This window comes from Lissotriton helveticus, chromosome 5_1, assembly GCF_964261635.1.
Source record: "Lissotriton helveticus chromosome 5_1, aLisHel1.1, whole genome shotgun sequence".
Classification (NCBI taxonomy): Eukaryota; Metazoa; Chordata; class Amphibia; order Caudata; family Salamandridae; genus Lissotriton; species Lissotriton helveticus.
Window position 1 is genome coordinate 1,482,455,471 of NC_136065.1, and position 17,534 is coordinate 1,482,473,004.

Sequence of the window (17,534 nt, forward strand, 5' to 3'; positions counted from 1 at the left end):
TACGTGACATCAGCGAGGTCACATAAGTCCCGCCCTGTCGCGCCTACATCAGTTTTCTTCGGATAACTTTTTCCACGCCACAACGCGGAGCCATCAGACAAAACTGTGGGAGTATGGGAACAGTGTGCGAAAAGAGCAGAATAATTGGAAAAGGAATGGTGACGAACAACACCATAAGGAGCAGTATCAACCCTGCTGCAGCCAAAGGCAGGAAAAAGAAGAAGAACAAGAAGAACAGAGCACAGCCCTGAGCAGCCATCCTGCCAGGATGTGGACAGCCCCCCATGTAGACAAGGAACACGTGCAAAATGGCTTGACAACATGTAGCAGGCCTACAACCCCAAACAGGAACAATGAAGGGGAACTGGTGTCAAGACAAACAGGAAAGACAAATCTCCAAGGTAACCCCAGCACAGAGTGTGTCAACCTCCCCCCCAAAGGAACAAGGGCAAAGACACGTACAGATCAACCCAACCCAGAGGGTAGCAGAGGGGCCAGAAACCTTAGCAACCAAAGGGGGTAGAGGGAGGGGAGGGAAGAAGCGAAGGCAAGCGCCTAACCTGGGCCAGAGCAGAGGAGCACAGGAGTACATATAAACCCATACTCCAATAAGAAGAAAGAAGACAATCATCCCTTTAAAAGAGCAAAAGAATGCACTCACAGAAGAAAAATTGGAAGCGCGACGAGCTGAGCGAGCTTGGAGGCGTGCATATAGTCCGGCTCTTAAATTACAGTATACCTCCGCCCTCAACGAATACAAAAAAGCTATCCTTCTTGCCAAAACTGATTATTTCTCTGGTAAAATCCTCGCAGCCGATAATCAATCTAGGGCAATCTTTGCCGTGGTCCATGAGCTGGCCTCTTCCGACAGAGCCACCCTTAAACCTTCCCCCTCCCAATCGCTCTGCGATTCTCTCAATGATTTTTTCATCGAGAAAGTCATAACTATCAAGGCCAATATACCTTCACCTTCCTCCACATCCTCGACCCCCAACCACCGCCCAACACTTTCCACCTGGATCACATACCGCCTCTGACTAGCCAATCCTTTTCCCCCCCTACTGGCCCGAGTCAAGTCAGGATCTCCCTCTGACATCTGCCCCGCATATGTTCTCAGAGAGATCTTCTCTGCTTGCCCCCAGCCTCCCCTTACCCTCCTGAATGATTCTTTTAAACTCTGCCTTGTCCCCAACTTTCGAAAGTCGGCAACAATAATTCCCATCCTAAAAAAGCCCGGCACCGATCCGTCCTCTCCGTCCAACTATCGCCCTATCTCCCTTCTCCCCTTCCTTGGTAAAGTCCTTGAGTCTCACGTCACCAAAGTCCTCAGCACATTTGTGGAAGAGAGCGGCTGCTTAGCCTCATGTTATGTTATGTTATGTTATGTTATGTTAGGGCTATTTGTATTGCGCACGGCTGCTCCAGCGAAGGAGCGTCCCGGCGCACCGACAAGGTGGCGAACACAACACAACAGAAAACAGAAAATATTATTTTAAAATGGGGGTATGGATTTTAACATAACTCAGAGAACAGAAGGGTTTTAGCGGCCTTGCGGAAGGAAAGCAAGTCGCCAAGGGTCCGGAGTTTCAAGGGGAGAGCGTTCCAGAGCGCGGCTGCCCGCACCCTAAAAGAGCGACCCCCCGCCCGACTGAGTTTGAACCGAGGGGCTGCCGCTAGTTCTTGGTCCAACGAACGCAAAGTGCGGCCCGGGATGTAAGAGCACAAAAGTTGGCACAGTAAGGGAGGCGGTAGGCCCTTCAGAATCTTGAAAGAAATGCACAGTACTTTAAAATGGATCCGCTGCCTAACGGGTAACCAATGCAAGGCTCGCAAGGTTGGACCGGCCGAGCAAAACCTAGGAAGACCTACGATTGCTCTGGCCGCTGCGTTCTGCACTCTTTGAAGTCGGGTTAGCTCGGCCTGGTTTAACCCTATGAAAAGGGAGCTGGCATAGTCCAGCCGAGCCAAAACCGTTGCTTGTACCACAAGTTGACGGGTTGCGGCATCAAAATATTTAAGGGCAGGTCGCAGATTGCGCAAGATGCCAAAGCAGCACGCCGCCGTCCTTTTAGTGTGACCAACAAAGTTGAGGGAAGGGTCCAGCCAGACACCAAGATTTTTGATCTCCGCAACCGGAGTGGGGGTGGGACCCAACTCAGGGGGCCACCAGGTATCTCCCCAAAGGTCCGTCCGCTTCCCAAAGACCATCACCTCCGTTTTTTTGGCGTTAAGTTGGAGACAGTTGGACGTCATCCAACCAGCCACCGCCCTAAGTCCTTCTCTGAATCTTGGGGCATCCACCCCAGAGTCCCCGCTGATCGTGACCGCTAGCTGGGTATCATCTGCGTATGACACCATGGTCATACCACAGAGCTTCACCACCTCAGCCAGCGGCCTCACGTAGATGTTAAACAACGTGGGACTCAGCGAGGAACCCTGCGGAACCCCAAGAGACAGAGGATGACATTTGGACTGATAGGGCGGGGACGCCACACAGAAGGAACGATCCCTGAGAAACGAACGAAACCACTGGTGTGCAGTGCCAGTCACCCCTATCTCCTCCAGCCGCTGCAGGAGAATTTCATGGGAGACCGTGTCAAAGGCGGCGCTTAGGTCTAACAAAACAAGCGCCGCCGTTTGACCTGCATCCAGAACTGCCCGCAGGTGCTCGACCATAAATAACAATGCTGTCTCCGTACTGTGGCCGGCCCGAAAACCATTCTGGGTGTCGTCCAGAATGTTGGCACGCGACAGATGATCAGTGAGGGCGGTGTTAACATGCACCTCCGCGAGTTTGGCTGGCCACGGGAGAAGCGAAATAGGGCGGTAGTTCTCCGATTTTAAGGGGTCGAGAGATGGTTTTTTCAAAATGGGCATAACTACCGCATGCTTCCATTTCAAAGGCTTTCGCCCATCACATTCCACCGAGAGGGTTGACATTTCCGTCATGGACAAGCTTAGAGAGGGGATGGACACCAACCTGCCCCAGGCCCTTGTCCTCCTCGATTTGTCCGCCGCCTTTGACACGGTCGATCATTCCATCCTTCTTACCAGTGTCAAGGCGGCGGGCATCGGGGGGTCGGCCTTGGCTTGGCTCGACTCCTTTCTTAGCGATCGCACTTAGTCTGTCAATCTCGGTGACTTCTCCGCTCCTTCACGCAAGGTGCAGTGTGGTGTCCCTCAAGGCTCTTCTCTTTCCCCTCTTTTGTTTAATCTATACATTTTCCCTCTGATTTTTGCTTTACAGCAAATGGAGGTCACGGTTTTCAACTATGCCGATGACCTCCAACTTATTTTCAACCTTAACACTCCCCTAGTTCTATTCACAATTTCCAATCAATCATGACTTTCATCAGGGACTGGATGAACTACAATCATCTCAAATCGAACCCGGATAAAACTGAGCTAGTACTCACCGCAGGTCATCGCAGTCCCTGGACCCCCACCCTTTTGGCCCTCTTCTCTCGGTCCCCCCCCCATCACCCTCCCCCTCAGCTAAGACATTAGGGATTACGCTGAACCAACACCTCACACTGCACTCCCATATTAGCACTGTAGTTTCGTCTTGCTTTTTCACTGTCCGTACTATTCGGAAGATCTCCCGTTTTTTTTCTTTCTCAGCCCTGAAACTCATTCTCATGGGGCTGGTTCTATCGCGCCTGGACTACGGCAACATCCTGTATAATGGTATCCCCGCATATGCCCTCTGACGACTCCAACTGGTCCAAAATCAGGCTGCCTGCCTTGTCTATGGCCTCTCTAAATCTCATCATGTGACCCCTCTGCTCAAAGCCCTACACTGGCTTCCCATTAAAGAACGCGCCCTTTTTAAGCTGGGTTGCACCAACTTTCAGGCCCGCGCTGGGACTGCCCCCGCCTTTATAAATTCTGAAATCAAGGCGTATACCCCCTGCAGAGAGCTACGTTCATCTTCTCAGTCCCTTCCCTTTGTGCCACGGTTCAAGAAGAACAAACTGGGGGGCATGAAATTTGCTGTTCTCGCTCCCATCTTCTGGAACACCCTCCCCTCCCACATAAGATCTGCAGTCTGCTATCTCAAGTTCCGCGGGGCACTTAAAACCTTTCACTTTTTGCAAGCCTTCTTCTCTTAGCATCAGCCTCCCTGCTTCCTAGGGTCTGCGTCCTTTAACGCCAAGAAACCGCCTGGTAATCGTGCGCTCAATAAATACTTTTAAATTCAAATTCAAATTCAGAAGACCTAGCCATCCACCGGGAGGCGAGTGCAGAAGCCAAAGGTCCTCGCAGAACGGGGCGGAAGGGCGGGATGTGAAGGAATCTGCAGCTAGAATCATTAACAAAGGTAAGTAATACCTCATTACCGAAGGTAAGCAATTCGTACATCTGATAGAGACTACTAGCTGCAGATTCCTTAACGTAGAATAGATACTCTAGCCATACCCCCGGGGAAGTAGGGTCTGCGAAAGGACCTCACCAGCCTGGACAAAACAGAGGGTCCCACAGAGGACTAGTCCAACAGACAGGCGAAGAGCCTTGTCCTCCCAGGCCATAGGGAACTCCCACAAGCTGAACACCACAGACCCCAAGAGGGGGGCGCGGGAAGAAGAGGAAAGAGGAACCTAGATCATAGCCCGGGGAGGCCGAAGCACCCCACACCCTTACAAGGCAACAAACCTCCAACCAATGCCAGGGCAAGACAGAGGAAAAAACAACCTAGAGGGCTCAAGGAAACAAGGGAAAAGAATGCGAGCTCACCACAGTCGGAAGGCAACAGACAAGACAGAACGGTGTCAACCTCAAGAAGCAGTCGGAAGCAGGAAGAACAGTCCAGGGCCCCCCCCAGCAGACTGGCCAGGCTACACCAGAAGAAGGAGGGACACAAGCATCTCAGTCTCCAAGATAGCGAACATGAAAGTAGAGAACACCTCAGCGAGTGGTCCGCGCAGACAAAAAGTACGTGCACCCGCAACTTATATGGACACCAAGGGGAGCAGTAGCCCGCAGGCGACCGCAACCTCCCATAGCAAAGATATATAACAGCTACCACTACCCCACATAGGGTAAATTAAGTCTCAAAACATGGGAACCCTTTGTGGAAGAACTTCCGCAGCTGAGGAACACAGAAAAAGTCGCAGGGAGAAAATCCCGCATAGGGCTTATCAATCATCCCAAGAAAAACACAGGAGACCCTATCTCAGGCCAACCTGGCACAGGTAATTCAACAAAAACACACAGCAAAAAAGGGCCGTCCAGCAGCCAACAGAACCACAGCCTCCATAAGGAGAACTTGAGTGGCCATAAAACACACAGAACTAGAACCACAAGGGTGTCTCGCCCCAAAGGGAAGAAGATCACCAAAAGCTAACAAAACTCACCAGTCACTGAGGGGGGAGAAGAAGAAGGAGGAGGAGAAGGAGGGGGAGGGGGGGAGGAGGAGGCCTAAGCCCTCCAAAAACCTTTGGATGGACGATTTTGCGTGGGCATGGAACAAAAGGGAATCATCAAAAGGAAGATCCATCAGCCGTTCCCGCACATTTTCAGGGAACACACTGTCCCTAAGCCAAGCGACCCAACACCTTCAAGATGTCCAGAGCGGAGCGAAGAAGAAACACCGCCAGCTCCCGGCCATCCAACGCATCGTGCTGCAAATCAATGCCAGCGAAGTTGCGGATCCAAGGGACTCCGCCGGGTCCCACAAACAAGAGGTGGCCCTAGCCAACACACACAAGGTGTTAAGAGCCTGCAAAGCTGCACTGGTTGAATCAAACATATTGCGGCCATCCGGGAAGGTGGAGCCATCAGCGACGGCAAGGAAGGAAAGGCGTTCTGTAACAAGGGCCCACTGGCAGAGAGGTGGAGGGAAAGACACGCTGGGTCACGCGGCGCCGGAAGGTGCCAATGAAGAAGGTGTTGGGGCACCGGATCCCCGTGGCGGGGCATCCCCGTTAGAAAGGAAGTGAGCCAACCTTCAAAGGGGAGCAGAAGCTCCCGTCCAACAGAGCCCTGGTGGAGAACCTCCAAGAGGTGGTCAGCGGGGAAGTGGGCAGCCCGATCTCCCATGCACAGAATCCCCACAGCCGTGGAAACAGCGCAAGCAAAGGCCGCACCCGCCTCCGTAGGGCCCCGTGGAGGAGAAAGCAGCTCCTCTGTGGGCGACGGCTGTAGGCTAAGGCGGCTGTCCCCGAAGCCAAACGGAGTGGACAAGGGCCAAGCCTGAAAGGGAGACAGAGGAGCTGGAGAGTGGGGGACCTGTGGTTCCTCTGGCAAAGGCCGCAGCGACGGCAAGGAGCCGTCTATTGATGATGCCGGGGAGAACGCCACGACGCGGCACCAGTCTCCGGTGAGGACGACACCAGCAGGTGCACAGCCTCTGGAGAAGAGGGAACGTCAGAGGACAAATCCACAATGGGACACCTGTCCGGCGCCATAGAATCCTCAACCTGGAGCAGGGCGTCATCGTAGTCATCCAACACCAAAAGGAGACGCCGGCCGGGCCACCACCTCTCCACCCGGCGCCGGGGATTGGGGCTGGGACGGAGCCGAGGCTGTCAAAGGGCGCCGCCGGAACGGCGCCGACTTGACCTCCAATGAGACAGCTGCCTGCGTTGAGGAACGAGAAGCCATAGGAGAGCGACAAGGAGTCCCCTGCCAGCCTCGGCCCATGGGAGGATGAGAGAGGGTCACTGACCCCCACGGCGTCGCCAGGTCCGACTTGACCTCCAGCAAGACATCCGCCTGCACGGAGGGATCAGGGGACCCACAAGGAGTCCCGCCAGCCCCAACCCACGAGGGGACAAGAGGGGCCCACCAACCCCTGTAGCGCCATTGGCCCAGACTCGACCTCTGACGAGGCAGCCGCCTGCATGGAGGAACAAGAAGGCCCCAGAGAGGAGCGAGGGGTCCCCTTCCAGCCCGACCCAAAACGGGTCAAGAGGGGTCCGCCGTTCTAACGGCGCGCAGGGATGCTGGGCAAATAAGTTTCCGGATCCAGTCTCATGCCTGGGGATAATTCTACGTTAAGGAATCTGCGGCTACTAGTCTCTATCAGATATGTATTATTTTTACTAAAGTCTGATGCTAACAGGGCATTCTGTGTAAAGAACAAATGGTGAGATTCATGTAAGGCATACATCCCGGCACTCACATTTCAGAAATGTCTGTGGTTGGTACGTTTCCCTGGGTGCCAAATTAACTTGAAATCAAACACAGCAGCTATCCACATTCACATTTCATATATTGGCCATTCCTTTCGCAGGTGATCGGCCCAATTTGGTGGGGGAGTAGTACTTTGTCAATCCCTGCAGAGTACAGAACTTTCCTAGACAAATACATGAGGAAAGTCTGTGCTTTTTGCAGGCAATTCTGGGTAAGAAAAGTGTGTTGGATATATGCAAGCCACACTATCTTGGCTTACTCAATGTCTCTAATTTATTTTAAATGTCTAGAGCAAGTAGGTCACGTTTGGTGCAGGCTAAACTCAGGCCCGAATATCGAAGCTATCTCCATCCCAAGAATCAATGCAATGTAAAACAAAAATATTTCTAGTGTGTTCTTGGCCGTTTACTGTACTGTGCGATAGGCCTACGCATCGCATGTAGGGTACTGTTTTTAATGGGTTAAGGTTGGAAATACAGAATAGCAGACGATTTATTAGTATTAATGAAATTTAGCCTCCATATTTGGCTTCCAAATCTAAGCAAGTATGCAAGAAAGAACACATTTTGCAAAACGCCTTCTGAATCACATTACTAATAACCCTGAAGTCAAACCAGAGTTTCTAAAGTCAGCTTGCTTGATGGCGCTGGGTATCATATGTTTTAGGCGACTAACAAATACTATATAATACTGCGACAAGAAAAGTTCTAGCAGACTCAGCGGTATATTAATTTTGTAGTGCAGTATTAGGGCAGAAAATAAAGATTCATGATAACCTTTTCCTCTTTTCCCTACTAGCTTTCACTTACTTTTTCCTTTCAATAATTAGTTTATTTGGGAACGCCATGATCAATCAATGACCCCATGCTGATTTCACAATTTTGTGTACTTTTCAACAATCTACATTTTTCAGGATTCCTAATGGGTTTCACACTTCTTTCACCTCCCAAAAAGGAAAATTGACCACGAATTAGAAAATTACAAAACCTGTGGTGGAAAAAAAGGGTTTTGTAAATCTACAAACATTTTCAGGATGAAAAGCTATAGTAAAAAGTTTGTCAATGACCACAAATATACATATGTGTATATAGTCACCACCTTCGACCTAAAAATAACACGGGAAATAAAGTAAGAAATTGTTAGAGGGACAGAATCTCATACAGCAAAGGAGTCTCGAAGAAATAGAGACATGGTCAAAATAACAGAACCATGGACGGGGACAGAGGGAAACACCCTTGCAAGAAGGAAACACAACTTCAAAAAAACAAGAGAGAAATGCAAGTACACAGAAATGCATGAGTACGGTAAGAAAGGCAGTACATTAAAGATAACACAAAGGAAAAGTCAGGAGAGGTAACAGAGAAAGAGGGTCTTGAACACAAACACTGATAGAGCCACGATTGGGAGACAGAATCATGACACAAATAACTATGAAATGAGGAAAAAAGGCAGGAAGGTGCAAACAGAGAGAAAGAGAGGAAAAGAGGAACATAAATGTACTTCACGGAATAAAAACAATAAGGAAGCAGAGACACTCAATAAAACATAGACAGGGAGAACAAATGGGATCGTTTGAGGAGAAAGCAGGCCTGGAGCACGAAAAGAGCAAAATGTAAAATGTTGACATGAAGTAAAATATGCCAAATGGAGGTATATAGTCGAACACAAAAACGAAAAACAGGTGATAAATTATCTTTCAAGTAGAATTACAAAATGTACAGGGAGCCGTTATAGCAAACACTGGTAAGTTTTAAAATTCAAATTTATTTATTTATTTATTTATTTATTTATTTTTTTTAAGACCTTTATTTGCATCATTAGGATAAACATGTGCAGGCCTACAACCAATCCGGCCGGCCACAAGTCAAAGACGATCAAGAATCAAAATAAGCGACACAAGGCAAGTTGGCAGGCAAGCAAACATAATTAAACAATGCTAAAAATGGGATAAGCGGCAACAACGGCCCAATCTCAGGATCAATGAGGTCTATTTTATGATAAGGGGACAAGGCTCATGACTGACTCACAAATACGGGATAATCCAGAAACAGGAATACACCCATGCTGAAACGAGAGGAGGGAGGGGTGGGGTGGGGAGGAGGATGTAAGGGCACGAGTCGATCGCAGCACAGAAGAAACGTAAAATATAGTGGAGAAGCATACAAGTGCTGCCAAGATCTTATGTCCCCCACCCAATAACAGCTAACAGAGGCAAGGGGAACGGATAAAATGTAAGAACCGAACCCACTTCTAACAATACGAGCCTGGGAAAAATGGGGAGGGGGGGGAAAGGGGGGGAAGGGGATAGGGAAAGGAAAGGGGGGAAAAATAGGGGGAGAAAAAGGGGAGGAAACCAAAAAGGGGGGACAGAAAGGGGGGGAAAGGAAAGAGAAAGAACAAAACAAGAAATATAAAAGGAGAAACACAATCGTGCAAGATGGGCGCCACCCCGGGCCAGGCAACCCGCGGCTAATAGTACAGAAGAAATTGGAGAGCTGGCGAAAAGAAGGGTATGGCAGTCGGGACGAAGCATCGAAACCGATGAAAGTGGCATAGCAACAGACCCCAACCCACTCACGCCTGAGAAGCGAGGACAGAAGCGGCACCGCTATAAAGGGATAGAAAAGGGCCATAGAACCAAAAGAAAACATCTGAAAGACCCCGCCCACCCATCCCACCCCGCACCCCTGCAGAAGGCTACGGCCTACCCTCCAAACAGCGTGCCTGTCGCCCTAATCCGAAACCCGAAATATAGTGAAAAAAGTAAGTAGAGGAAGAAGACAAAAAGAGAAGGAGAAGAAATATAAAACAAAAATAAATGTGAGGGAGGAGCCTGAGGATATGAGCAAACACATTCGGCCGCGACCCTCACCCGACCAACGAATGAATTAGCATCAAATCAATACTACATCTTCACATACAGCAAAAATCACAGGGAGGGGGAGGAGGAAGAGATTGTAACGATTCACAGTGTCAGGGAGTACATACATCAGTGCAACGGGCAGGTAAACCAGCAAACTATCATGTCGTACAACTCACCCCCAACCCTTTCTAACCACGAAACCAACCCAATAAAGGAGAATGTGGAGCGGACCACCCAGCTCAAAATAATCGTAATGTTGTCCAGAGTCACGGCAGTGATATAAATCAGGGAGAGCCTTCGTACGGAGGGAATACAAAAAGTCAATAAAACAAGTCAATTGTAGTAGCAACGACAGGGCAAGCAAAGGCAAGCCGAAGTCCAGATGCGCAATTCGACAATACAAAGGTACCCCTCCAGGACAAAAGTTCGAATCCAACGAAGCGGGATCAAACAGCGGCCCACCATAAGACCCAGGTACCCGGGAAGGAGCAGATCTCCGCGGCGTGTGGAAGTCCTCGAAATCCAGACGGTGAGGAGGCAGCGGGTCAAAAGTCACCGGCCCATCAATCGGCCGAAGAACTACAACAGCAACTCCTGGCGCAGCCGAAGGGGGCGAAGCAATGGCGGCAGCAGGACGATAGGGGTGCACGGAAGAGCGGCGGCCCAAAATGGCGGCGAGCCGCATGGGGTCGGCAGAGGCACCGGGGGCCAAGACAGCGTACAATGACATCAAGGCGTCCAGGACATCTCCGGGCGTGGGCGCTCGAGCACACACCCAGGCCTCTGCACAATCCGGCCGGTGAGGAGCGCCGATGCAGAGCGGAGCATCCCCCGCGTTGTCGGTAGCCATCTTGTGAGTTTCGCCGCCCCACACTCCACTGTGGGCCCCCAAACAGTTCCCAAATGGAGGACTTTACAGACCTCCGGCGACTCCCAACAACGGCCTCACCGGCACAGGATGGGCGAGCGCCCGATGGGGGGGGGGGTCCCCCTCCGAACAGTGGCAGGCCCCACAGGCGAGAGCCAGGCGCGGGGTTCAGGGCCGCCGGACAGGACAAAGGCGAAGGGACCCCTTCACACGGTCAGCCCCCAACACATCTCGTCCCCCTCCAGCCGCACGGCCCAGTCGTCGGGGCCGGTTCAGGATCTCCGGGGCACACGCATAACGGTTCCCACCAGTGGCTCACTTTCGCGGCCGGGGCCGGCAATCTCTTCTCCGCCGGTCGGGTCCCGCAGGCAAGGTCCCGGTCTCGGGTGCCCGGAGGCCCCAATCTCACCGAGGGCACAGCTGCGGACCCACAGCACATAGGAACCTCCGGACCAGACGGTTAGTAAGAGTGGATCTTTAAATTTCAAAATCTGTATTGAAGTATCGTAGCAGTGCAGGATATATTGCAGGATAGTCGAGGTTAGCCGGAGGGCCGACGGAGCCGAGCTAAAAGGCGGCCATTCCGTCCTCGAGCTAGGCTCCTCCCTCTCAAATTTATTTTTGATATATTAAAATGCATATTGCATCACACTCCACATCATTTTGAAAGTACAAATGTCCAATATTCGTGCCTGCATGTCTAATGGGAGAATATAAAGCTAGTCTCACCTGTTATTTTCAGCACTAATAGTATTTGAATGTACTAATGGCATATTGTCTCAACAACATACTCATTATCAGAAATAGTAATTGATTTGTTTTTAACCAAATTTATAATAACAAGTAGTACTTAAATGTTATAGTGTAGTTACTTAAAACTTTTCCAAAAGCTCAACCATGTAAAAAAATGTATTACATACTATATTTAAAATTATTACAGCTTCAAAATAGAATACAAAGTCATATCTTCAAGTTGAATTATCATTGGTCCTATCAGCAAGCTTTTTGAACACATCTGTAAAAAAAAAAAAAAGAGCCCTAAACAAACCATAGGGAATGTCACAAGTCTGGAACAATTTACATCGCTATTGAGAACACACATTTTTTATAAACCTAGGTTTAGCCAGAATTTTCTTTTCACAATTTAGTGATTCACAATGCACACGATGTGCAGCATGGTCTCAGTCTACACTGCTCTGGAGTATCCGAGTAATTTCTCAAATGGTGCCTTGCTTCCCTCAAACACAACAGGAAAACATAAAAGAGGAAAACTGGGCCCAATTGTTGCCCCAGGTTGTTGCCCTATCCCAGCCTTGATTCATATGACAGTAAAATATAAATTGAAATCTTTCTATTTTGAAATACTCATATTTCAGAATTCTAGACTGCATTAGTAACCTATTTGCTGCTAGGGCTTTAACGTATATGTAGGCTATCCGGTTTTAGGTTTGAACCTATAACTGACAAAACCTCAGCTCTCATCAGGGTAAATATATAAACACTGACAAACATCTGCACAAAATGCAATTTAAAGAAATGAGAATGAGAGAGAATGACTCATTTTTTTTTTTTTACTGGAATGGCCAACACAACATAGCTTTGTTTTACAAGATAGCAGCAAGAGAGACTAGTCTTAGCTTATTCTACATTAAGTTTGCTGTTCAGGAATGTCACTTAATATTATTTATTTTTCCTTTTGTTTTCTCCAGTTTTGTGTGCTTGCATTAAATATGCTGGATGTTGAAGTATGTTTTAGGTCTGACCTAAATTATGTTATACACAGGTACTCTGTGAATATGTAAAATCATATCTGATCTTTGGGCAGTATTTAATTAATTCACAGATTGGTAAAATGGCTGGTGCATTGGAATCTTGGTCAATGTGTACTATTGCATGTACCCCGAGTCAGAGAATGGGTAAAATTCTTTAATACAACAGCCCCTTTTTCTAACAAGTTGGTACAGATATCAGGCTAACTACCAAAAGCCCAAGGCTTTCAACATTCAATGCAAGGTGTAGTGACAGATACCAGTGAAGAGCGCGGTCACCGTGCAAAGGGGATAAGAGGACACAAGACATTCTGCATACTAGCAAGATTCATTGCTGAAAGGTGTCCCATTGTTAGGTGTAATACCTCAAACTAATCCTAGCTTTTTACTCAACAGCACTTTACTGCTGGGGTTCCTGAGCCCATAGTTACAATGTTAGCAGCAAAAAGCAAGTCCCAAAATACAGTGTAATGCTCAAGACTGACTAAAAGTGAGACATTTGCCATGGGGACTCTTGGCAGCTATGAATGTACAAACAACAGCAGCACAATCTTAATATAGTCTAATTAAAAATGTTAAAGGTTTCACAAGGCACTATTCTGTTTGCACGGTTGACCAACCATATGTCATAATATTCAGTAAGACTTAGGTGAGACATAGGTGAACGAACCCTACCTGTGTCCATGAATTTGTTTCTTAAAATATTGGAGTATAGCACTCTCACATTTTTTTATCCGTTAGCTCCGTTAAACAGAGAGCCCTGACAGAGGGAGTGTGAGGGGTAATGAGATGTGAGAGAGGGTTATGAGATGTGCGTGAGTTAAGTACAGACTTTCTTTTCTTAACATAAGCTCATTTGACACACTGAGAATGGCAAGACAACATACCCTGCATTGCTTATCCTTTAAATTATTTGCGTGCTTTATAACAATCACTGCAATAAACATGTTTTTTCAACACTGGAAAAACACTTTGTTGTCCATTTGGTGGGCTAGGCAACATTATAAACACTGACAAGCACTAAATTCCAAAAGTTTGGAAAACACAAATCAAATCCAAAAAAAACAAACAGGGCAGGTGAAGTATATGTGCTGTTCCAAGCACAACTTACCTAAAGTAACTTTTGTCATGTTCTAAGTTGCTGAAACATGTATCTTTAGAGCTATCACTGACCATTAGTAATTCCTATTATGCCCCTTTAGTGGTTGCAACGAGTCGTTGGCAGCATTTTTCATCTGATTGCAAAATCAGACATAGGAAGCCAGAGACATTTGCTAGGGACTCAAATTCAAATTAATCAGCATTTGTAAAACATGGCCCAGTCTCCCTGGGGTGTATCTGTGTGCTGGGGTGTGAGGTCTCCGTCGAAAAGCCAGGTCTTGAGGAAACAGCTGGAAGAGAGATTAAGCGAGCAGAAAATGGCAAAACGGAACAGGGCAAAACAGAGGGTAGAAAAACTAACAGAAAAGGCCAAACAGAGCCCAGAAAAACGAGCAAAAAGAGGGCAGACAAACGAGCAGAAAAGACAAAACAGAGGGCAGAAAAGGGTAAAACTGGGCAGAAAAACAAGCAAAGGCAAAACAGTGCAAGAATAGAGCAGAGGAGGCACAAACAGAGGGCAGCAGGTAGACAGGCAACAGAGGGCAGAGGACTGTGGGCGAGATGGACAGGAGAACTGTCACAGGGGGAGCTGGCAAGAGGACCGAATAGCAGTTGAATTTAGCTATGTGACGTTGGGAAGTGCAACACATTCATATAGATTTCGCCATGGTTTGACCATTTATTCCACTTGCCTGTAAAGTCTTCCAAGTCCGATACTAGTATTGCCAAATACTTCAATTGGATTATGATTACAATGAGTAAAGCAGCTGGGATACAGAGTTTCATAAAGAGCTAACCAATAAAAAAAATCTAGAAGGCACTCAGTTTTTAGTTTTTCTTAGAAAACCAAGATCATTTAAACATATGCTTAAATAATTATACGTTATTATACTAGCTCAACTCCCAGTGCATCATCTTCAGCTAACCCGAGGTGTGCTTTTTATCAAAAATCCAGACCTCGGTTTCACTTCTACTCCCACCCAGTTGCATCTAGAGAGTTCGGATGGCTTTAAGCAATGTGCTCTCTCTGTGCTCCATTTGTGGAGTTTTGTCCAGAGCAGCGCCCTGACAGCACTAGTAGTACTGGAATCTATGAGGCAGGTTGCAGCATGCACCAATGATGTGGACATAATGAAAGGTTAGACGTAAGACAGTTTAAACCATACCTTGTTGCACTAGAGTGTACCAAACCCGGTCTTATAAAATGTGAGTAAATTTGTGTCATTTATCAAGGCTTGAAGATCATCTAAAAGCAGCCTCGCTTGGATCTTTTCTTCTATGTTCAAGAGTGATTACCTGGGAGGTAACCAGGTCCTTGGCATTGCCAAATTGCAAATGGGGAGCAAATGCAGGTCTCTTCAACGTAGTTGCAGTTTGGAGTGCAGCGGAGCTCACCAGATCCCAAACAATGCATGCGCAGTTTGAAGAGTGAGGCTGGAATCCCTTTGGAACCCCCAGCACGGCCATCCTCCAACAATTTAGAGCCTTAATACGATTCGCAATCTGAGATTTCATAGGAACAACTGCAGTGGTGTAGGGCTCTACCTCAGTCTTGCCTCTTTCTAAGAAAGAGAGGAAGGCCAAGTAGTAACAACAATTTTAACACTGCTGACACTAACCAAATGAAAAACAACAAAAAACCTTGTACTGTTATGGCAATATTATTATTAGCAGTAGCAGTAGTAGTATTCCTCTCAAGCATCCCCAAATGCCACTGCAAAAACTACACCACCCTTGCCAAAAAGTGAATCCCACCCATAGCAGCGGCCTCCTCTGCATATCAATTTAAACCACAAACCTCTGCACCCAAAAGCCTCAAGATCTGCGCCTCAAGCAGGTGTTGACCTTGGTGTGTCCTACTGGCATGTGGGGTGGAGGCTGCTATAATGTCCTCAGGCAGGGGCTGTTTATCATGTGCTCGTTTTTATGAATCAGCGACGGTCAGGTGGCATTTGAGGAGAAGGGGGCATACTTACGCAGAGTAGAGGGCGAGGAAGTGAGATCGATGCCAGTTTCCTCCAGGCAAGCGTCTGCTCGAGTAAGTACGGTTGCAAACTCTTACCACCCGCCCCTTCCCGGGCTAGTGCTGGCCTTCCGTCAAAGGTTATGGCATGACCAGTTCCCTTTTTCTTCCACACTGCACGTATTTTTACGGAAATTGTGTGGTCAAGTGAACATAGATAGCAGCCAAAGATGAACAAACAGACTGCAAAACTCGCACATTGGTGACAAATGCATGTGATCTTTGATACTTAGGGAAGTGTGATGTAACAGCACAATGCAGTGATGAAAACGTAGAAAACCTGTATAGATGTAAATCTAAAAAGAGTTTGACGAACCCCTGGGGACAAAAGACTTTCTGATAACCGCTTTGTTTAGGATGTAAATGTCACGGGTATGTCTAACCAGGGAACCTTGTCAAACACGCAACCAAGCAAACCACAAATTCCTCACGTTGCACTACTATATCAAATCGGCCTAGCTAACATGATAACAGATGAGAACTACATTTGCAAAGCACCTTCCCTACCCTTTTATGCAAAACGCAAAAGGTCTTGTCTACTAATCTATTCAGAAGTTTGCTAATACCGGCTTCCTATTTTAGACCACTCAAGGCCGTCTCATTCTCGCTCCCTTACCTTCAAGTATCAAGCAGGTCCTGTGCACAGATGTGCACTAATGCATATTATTTACTAAAACAAAGGCATGAAGAGCAGACACAGTCAGGTAGTCACTCCGAGCCGTGGCGTCACTCAACTCGATCATGTGATTCTGAACAAAACACTTAATCTCCCGTGCATAACAAAATAATCATTGACAAAGCCTATAGGTCTTGCCTCTGTGAGAACTATTGCTTTAGTTTATTTTAGCTGTGTTGTGCAGCACTGTTATAAAGTATGTGTAAAGTTTTATCTACATAGCGATCAAACAGCCACCATTCGTTTGTGAATTATTAATGCACGAGGGAATGGCATGAGCTTTGTGTGTGAAATGGAAGGGAAGTAGCAACACGAACTATGGCAGTCTTAAGAAAGTATTATGATATAGTAAACTTTGCACTTTTTATGGTCGGTTGTCAGTGCTTAATATAGAGAATGGGATGGGTAATGGTAATACGTAATGTGGAAAATGGCACGTGTGATAGTAAATACTCAAGTTTTGTGGGAAGAACAGTTTATTTTATGAAATAATTTAAATGAATGGAAATGGTGAAAATTAATTAACATCCACGTAAAAAAGATGAATGAAATTTCCCCAGTAACATTGCAAGTGAAGAAAGGAGAGAGAGAGAGGAAAGAGAGAGAGAGAGAGACAGAGAGATAGAGAGATAGAGATAGAGAGATAGAGAGAGATAGATAGAGAGATAGATAGAGATAGAGAGAGATAGAGAGATAGAGAGATAGAGAGAGAGAATGACAGCAAAACACGTGTAATATTGTGCCTGGAGTGATAAGTGGCTTTTGTAATTTTACATCTCGGTGTGGATAGCACTGTGCTAATCCTATGCTTAAAGACTTTGCTGTACAAATGGCAAAATACTTTGTCCATTTCTATCTCGGCGTGGATAGCACTGTGCCAATCCAATGCTTACAAATTTTGATAGAAAAGCAGACATTTGAGGTGAGCATATTTAGCGTGTCGCTGGTGTTGAGAGTGCTCTATACAGGAGCTGTCTTCCACCTAAACTTGGGAACTACCCAGAGTTATCTCCTTTTTTGCATAATGTATGCGTCACTCTATGCCTGCAAGGGATTGGTTTGACTTATACTGGGTGCTCCCTTGTGTCTGGACGAAGCTA

At 47.3% G+C, this 17,534-nt stretch overlaps 1 protein-coding gene across 3 annotated transcripts in view; it reads right to left on the bottom strand.

Moving 5' to 3' along the window:
- C5_1H1orf162 (chromosome 5_1 C1orf162 homolog) overlaps positions 1 to 17,534 on the bottom strand; it is a 358,091-nt gene that overhangs the window by 329,777 nt on the left and 10,780 nt on the right. The window contains exon 1 of one of the 3 annotated variants that reach the window (XM_078641272.1): positions 15,712 to 15,824. The exons of 1 other annotated variant lie outside the window; for it this stretch is intronic. The gene's annotated coding sequence lies outside the window, so the exon portion shown is untranslated. Of the gene's footprint in view, positions 1 to 15,533; positions 15,680 to 15,711; positions 15,825 to 17,534 lie in introns of those variants that run through there. One more of the 3 variants, XM_078641273.1, reaches the window with a different exon arrangement.